This window comes from Mus musculus, chromosome 2, assembly GCF_000001635.26.
Source record: "Mus musculus strain C57BL/6J chromosome 2, GRCm38.p6 C57BL/6J".
Classification (NCBI taxonomy): domain Eukaryota; kingdom Metazoa; phylum Chordata; class Mammalia; order Rodentia; family Muridae; genus Mus; species Mus musculus.
Genome location: NC_000068.7, coordinates 94621207 through 94627323, shown reverse-complemented (window position 1 = coordinate 94627323; position 6117 = coordinate 94621207). Strand labels below are relative to the sequence as shown.

General features: G+C 42.1%; 1 non-coding gene across 1 annotated transcript; it reads right to left on the bottom strand.

Moving 5' to 3' along the window:
* Positions 1–5235: 5235 nt before the first annotated feature.
* On the bottom strand, positions 5236–5366 carry Gm24318. Its single transcript, XR_003954221.1, has one exon. It is a non-coding gene; the product is annotated as a small nucleolar RNA SNORA17 (small nucleolar RNA).
* Positions 5367–6117: the final 751 nt, after the last annotated feature.

The following is a 6117-nucleotide window of genomic DNA, read 5'->3' as shown; positions in this document are numbered from 1 at the left end:
CCAACTTCTGGCTATTATAAATAAGGCTGCTATGAACATAGTGGAGCATGTGTCCTTCTTACCGGTTGGAACATCTTCTGGATATATCCCCAGGAGAGGTATTGAGGGATTCTCCAGTAGTACTATGTCCAATTTTCTGAGAAATCACCAGACTGATTTCCAGAGTGTTTGTAAAAGCTTGCAATCCCACAAAAAATGGAGGAGTGTTCCTCTTTCTCCACATCCTCGCCAGCATCTGCTCTCACCTGAATTTTTGATCTTAGCCCTTCTGACTGGTGTGAGGTGGAATCTCAGGGTTGTTTTGATTTGCATTTCCCTGATGATAAATGATGCTGAACATTTTTTCAGGTGCTTCTCTGCCATTCGGTATTCCTCAGGTGAGAATTCTTTGTTTAGCTCTAAGCCTGTCCCAGAAGCTGTTAGCTTCCGTAGCCACACTCTCACTTTCGCAGTCTAGTCTAGTTGGGATCTGGGAACCAGGATGGCTCCCCCAGGTGCTACAGCCCAGTATTCTCTCTCTCTCTCTCTCTCTCTCTCTCTCTCTCTCTCTCTCTCTCTCAGAGATTTTGCTTTCCAAAATCTATATAGCAATCAATCCTGGCGGGGTAACAACAGATAATAATTTTTTACATATGTGACTGTAGGGTGAAATATTCAGTGGCTAAATACAGATCTCCTACTATGAACTCTTGGACTCAAATGCTGTATGTATTTTTAATATAACATTGTCACATGATTCTTCAAAAAAAAAAAGACCATAACATTAAAAATCCCAATGTATTGCATGGGATTATTTCTCCCTCACATATCAACCAGCAATAACCATTATCTTTCCAATTATTTGAACATGGGGAACCAACCTCAGATTGCTGTTTCCATGATTTTCCTAGATGCTGTTGGGTTTGACATTTTCATCTTTAATTATGGGCCATGTAGCCTTATTTTTATCTGCTTTACTATTTGCATCTTTTATACCATTTTATGCTGTTTGCTTGTTTGTTTCCTTGTTTGTGTGTTTGAGACAGAGTTTCACTGTATAACCCCATTTTATTCATTCTTAAAGTTCTCAGTTGATTAAAACGTGAATCTCTCATTATGACAGTTATGTTCTGCAATGTTGCCATTTGCCCACTGACAAATTTTTCATTGAACTTTATATAGTTATTTACATGTAGTCATAGGCTTAACCAGCTCTAAGGTGAACTTAAAGCCACCTAAACTTAGGTAAATTTTACTTGTTTTTGTTTATAAGCATTTCCTAGAGTTTGCACTTGTGCTGAGGGTGTTTCCCTTTGCTTTTTGAGAGGTTATTGATAAAATGGAGAGTGGCTGGTTTCATTGCAGGCTTATTCCAAGGCTTGGTGAACTTTCTTACCAATGATTTTTCAGTAGCCTGTCACCTTATTGAGGAAACCTTTATACAGTGAGAATAATAGATAATATCCCTTTTTCTTCCTCTTTCTAAAAGATATTTAATATTATTCTCTTACTGCATTTACTACTTTGAAACTTCTCTAAGACAATATTGAAAGATAACAATGACAAACTATATATACATATATATATGTATATATATATATATATATATAGTGCTTACCAAATTAAATTTTAATATATTAATAAAATGATATTTTTTATAGTAAGCTTTCTGTTGTTAAATAACATTTAGGTTGCTTGAACAAAATTATCACTGATTGCTGCATGCATTGCTAGAGATATGTCACTCTTTTAATTGCTAGTATTTTATTCAAAATCTTTTTTAGATTAATTTTTTATTAGATATTTTCTTTATATACATTTCAAATGCTATCCCGAAAGTTCCCTATACCCTCCCCCCAGCCCTGCTCCCCTACCCACCCACTCCCACTTCTTGGCCCTGGCTTTCCCCTGTACTGGGGCATATAAAGTTTGCAATACCAAAGTTGGATTGATTTCAGGCCTAGGAGGTAGTGCCATGTGCCTTTAATCCCAGCACTCTGGAGTCCAAAGCAGGTAGATCTCTGTGTTCAAGGGCAGCCTAGTTTACAGAGTGAGTTCCAAGATAGCCAGAACTACACAGAGAAACCTTTTCTTACAAAAGAAAAGAAATAGAGGAAAAAGGGGAAGGGGGAGAGAGAGAGAGAGAGAGAGAGAGAGAGAGAGAGAGAATGAGCTTGCTGAATTTAAGCTGGGGAGTAGCTCAAACTTTGAGTTTGATCCCCTAAACTGCCAAACAAACAAACTACTGTAGGATTGGTTTCAAACTGCTTTTATGAGGCTGTGGTATTAAAATGTTCTGTAGTGGACATGACATGGTTGCAACACTCATGCACTCACAACATCTGTGATTGTGAGCATATGAGCCACACAAGACGAAACCAGTAGGCATTTTGTCATAGAGGAAGGAGGGGTTCAAGGGCTGCCCCAGCTTCATGTTGTTAGGCTGACTGAAGATGGAATCACTCAAGACACCAAGATGGATGACCCATGTGGGAACCAGCCCCTTTGAGAAAATAGAAACTGACTGTTCTGCACCTGTCAGAAGTTAGCTGACCTGTATCTCAGCAGAGCAGCCTGACCATGGTATGCTGATTTTTTTTTTTTGGAATTTTATTTATTTAGATTTCAAATGTTATCCACTTTTCCAATTCCCCACCCCCCAGAGACCCCCTATCTTATCCCCCTCCTCCTATTTCTATGAGGGTGTGTCCCCACCTACGAACCCACTCCCACCTCCCCGCCCTCACATTCCCCTACACAAGGGCATCGAGCCTTCACGGGACCAAGGGCCTCTTCTTCCATTGATGCTCAACAAGGCCCATCCTCTGCTACATATACGGTTGGAGTCATGTGTACTTCTTGGTTGGGGATTTAGACCTTGGGAGCTCTGGTTGATTGATATTGTTGTTCTTCCTATGAGGTTGCAAACCCCTTCAGCTCCTTCAGTCCTTTCTCTAACTTCTCCATTGGGGACCCCAAGATCAGCTCAATGGTTGGCCATGAGCATCTGCTTCTGTATGCTTATATCTTTTTTTTATTATTATTCAATTACACATAATTTTATTTTAATTATATAGATTTGAAATACATATCTCTCAAGGTATAAATAATGAAAACTCTTTGGACAACATATTTTGAACCATTCTTTGTTAGATTATGGCCCGTGACGACAATATTCACTGTAGGAGTTCCCTTTAAAGACAGTGTGACTTTCCAATGTATACTATATATCACGTCGACTTATCAATCACTGTTCTCTCCTAGTATTAAAGGGTAGATGCACCAACTACAGATTTGTGTTTCTAACTTTATTTGGTAACTTATCTTTAATCTTTATAAAACAAGCTAGTCAAACCCATTCTGTGAATCAGACTTCGGGCAGTGGTTTTGCCCCCTCTGGTCATCAATTTAGACCATGTTTTTAAAAAAATCATAAAAGATAAGGCAGGTGTGTTGGGGATGTACAGCTGTGTTATTTCTTGAAACAGCTGGGGACAACTTGTCAAAAGCAAAGCTTTCCTTTCTAAATATCGCAAGTCCTATGTAAGTAGACATACTGTAAGCCCTGTACCCACACTTATTGACAGCAGAAGTTTCCTCCTACATCTGCTTACTGCACTTCCTTTTTCCTTATCACTGCCCTCTCTCCCAACTAAACCCATCCTATAATACCCTAAACTCCCTTTGTGCTGTGCCCAGCCATTCAGGCCTCAAATAAAGATTTGTCTTAGGCTTCAGCACAGCTCTGGTGCTCTGGTTCTCCAGGTGAGGTTCACGTACTTGGGGAGCCAATGGTGGCTGGGTGGGGGAGAGTAACTGTCTTCTGTGGCAGAGGTCCTGGAGAGTTACTGGGTTCAGATGGATAGTGTCACATCTACCCAGTTGGGAGTAACCCAAGGAAACCCAGTGGGTGATAAAACAAACAAACAAAAACAAAATTTGTAAACCTCATTCTTTTTGTGTGTTTATTACCCTAGCCACAGTGGCCAGATTTGCCCATGTATCATAAATTGCAAGCTCTTGCTCTAGACTTTCAAACTACAGTGCTGCCCTTGTATTCTCTTCAATACCTGTGGATATGTTGCTTTCACTCATTTCTAATTGGGAGAGCTTTTTGCCCTATTTGGTTTTTCTTTGACAGACTTACTAAGGATTTAGATGGTTCTTTTTAAATTAACATTTTTAAACTTTGTATTGGTTCTTTGTGAGTTTCACACCACGCACCCCAATCCCACTCATCTTTACCTCCCTTATAGCCACCCTCCACCCTTGCAATCTCGCCTTGCAACAGAGGGGGGAAATCTCATTGTGGAAGCTGTAGTGTGTCAGTGTGTCGCACAGTATATACTTTTGTCCACATGCCTTTGTCGGCAAATGTTCATTTCAATTACTCATCCTAGTACAAGACCTCTGGCTTCTGCTCCTCTACCAATACTGAAACCATCACTGGGACTCCTCGCAGATATTCTATTGTAGCCCTATGTCATGGAGATCCTGTAGTTTTATATCTGTAGGATTGGCCCCTTCACATACTCTAGCAGTTCATTGGTGGGATAGATGGGGTGGGCCAATTCAAAGCCTTGGATCTGGGCCTGAGAGGAATCCAACCTGGTCAGCCCTTTGGCTCTTTCACTCTCACTCAGGGCTGGCTCATCCTCAAATCCCACCATCAGGGTCAGCTCTACCCTGCTGCACAGGCAAGGAGCAAAGCCTGCTCTCCCAGTTCTCTCACTCTTATGACACAGCCCTCTGTTTCTCTTTCTTTTTCCATTCTCTCACCACTTACACGCTCCTTTTAGTGGAGCTAAGGGATCTCCGAGTATCTGGAATCATCTCAAGAGTGGTCTCAGGAGTGCTATGACTCACTTGTGCATTGCGGCACCTGGCAGGAGTCATCGTGGGCATGGTCTCCACCCACCCACTCCCCAACCCCAGGCCCGAGCTGTGCTGGACTGGTTATCATTTCAGGTTAGCCCCCCTATCTAGGGCTCCATGGTTCCAGTCTGGTGATTGTCAAGGGCTCCCTCCTCACCTGACCACCCAAGTAGCCCCTTACAAGGGTCCTCTGTCTTGGGATTGCTCCCAACTGGGCTCGAAGTCCCCCAGGTGTGGTTCTTCTAGTCTTCAGCTTGCTCCCCATCCTGGGATCGTGTCCAGACCTGCCTGGTGCTGGACTAGGGGCTACCTCAGGCTAGCTCCCTGTCAGGACCCCCTGGTGCCAGACTCGTAGTCATCTCAGGCTCATTTTTCAGAGAACATCGTACTACTAATCATTCAGATGTCCACAGGTGAGAACACTGAGTGTAGACATAGCCTCTGACCTCTCTATCACCTACTGATGCACACATGACACAGTATCCACTCCTGCAATGCCTTTAGGGACCAGTTAAATTAACATTTTAAATGGTATATTTTTTAATATGCTTTTACTTGAAATAGAATTATCAGTTTCCTTCTTCCTTTTCTCCCTCCAGCCACTGTCAGCTACCGTCCCTAGAATCTCTCAAAGCCCCACTCTCATGTGAGTTTCCTTTACTTTGACTACTATTGTTACACCTATATGTATGCACAAATAAACATAAATACAAGCTGCTGGACCCATTTTGTTGTTTGTGTATATATTGCTTCAGGGATGACCTCTTTGCACTGGGCAACTGTAGTATGCATTTTGGGGTCCAGGTATGATATGCACCCTCCTGGCCTGGAGAATGAATGAGAGTCTGGAACATGTGGGGTTCTGCAGGATCCTGAGGGTAAAAAGGCATTTTCTGAGACTCTTGGTATTATATCTGTTTTAGGCAAAGGCCTTCTCTGACAATCTTCAATGAAACAGCTCTCTTAGATGATCTTAGCTAGTGTGCATACACTTTGTTCAAGATGAACAGGAGCTATATATGGACCTTGGAGAGTGGGAAAGAGTTTCCAGGATGAGCAGAAGCTTACTGTACTTACTGTAAAAGTCTCATTGTATGGAAAGGCAATCAAGGAATTCCAGCTACTTGGTGGACAGGTTCATATTGGGAAAGGGGAAAATTGAACTTGCAGGTTTGCCAAGGGCTTTATGATCTTCTTCAGGTAGAGGTTGTAGGAGATCAGGCTTCCCAGACAAGGTCAGAGAAGGGGAAGGTCTGCTGGGAA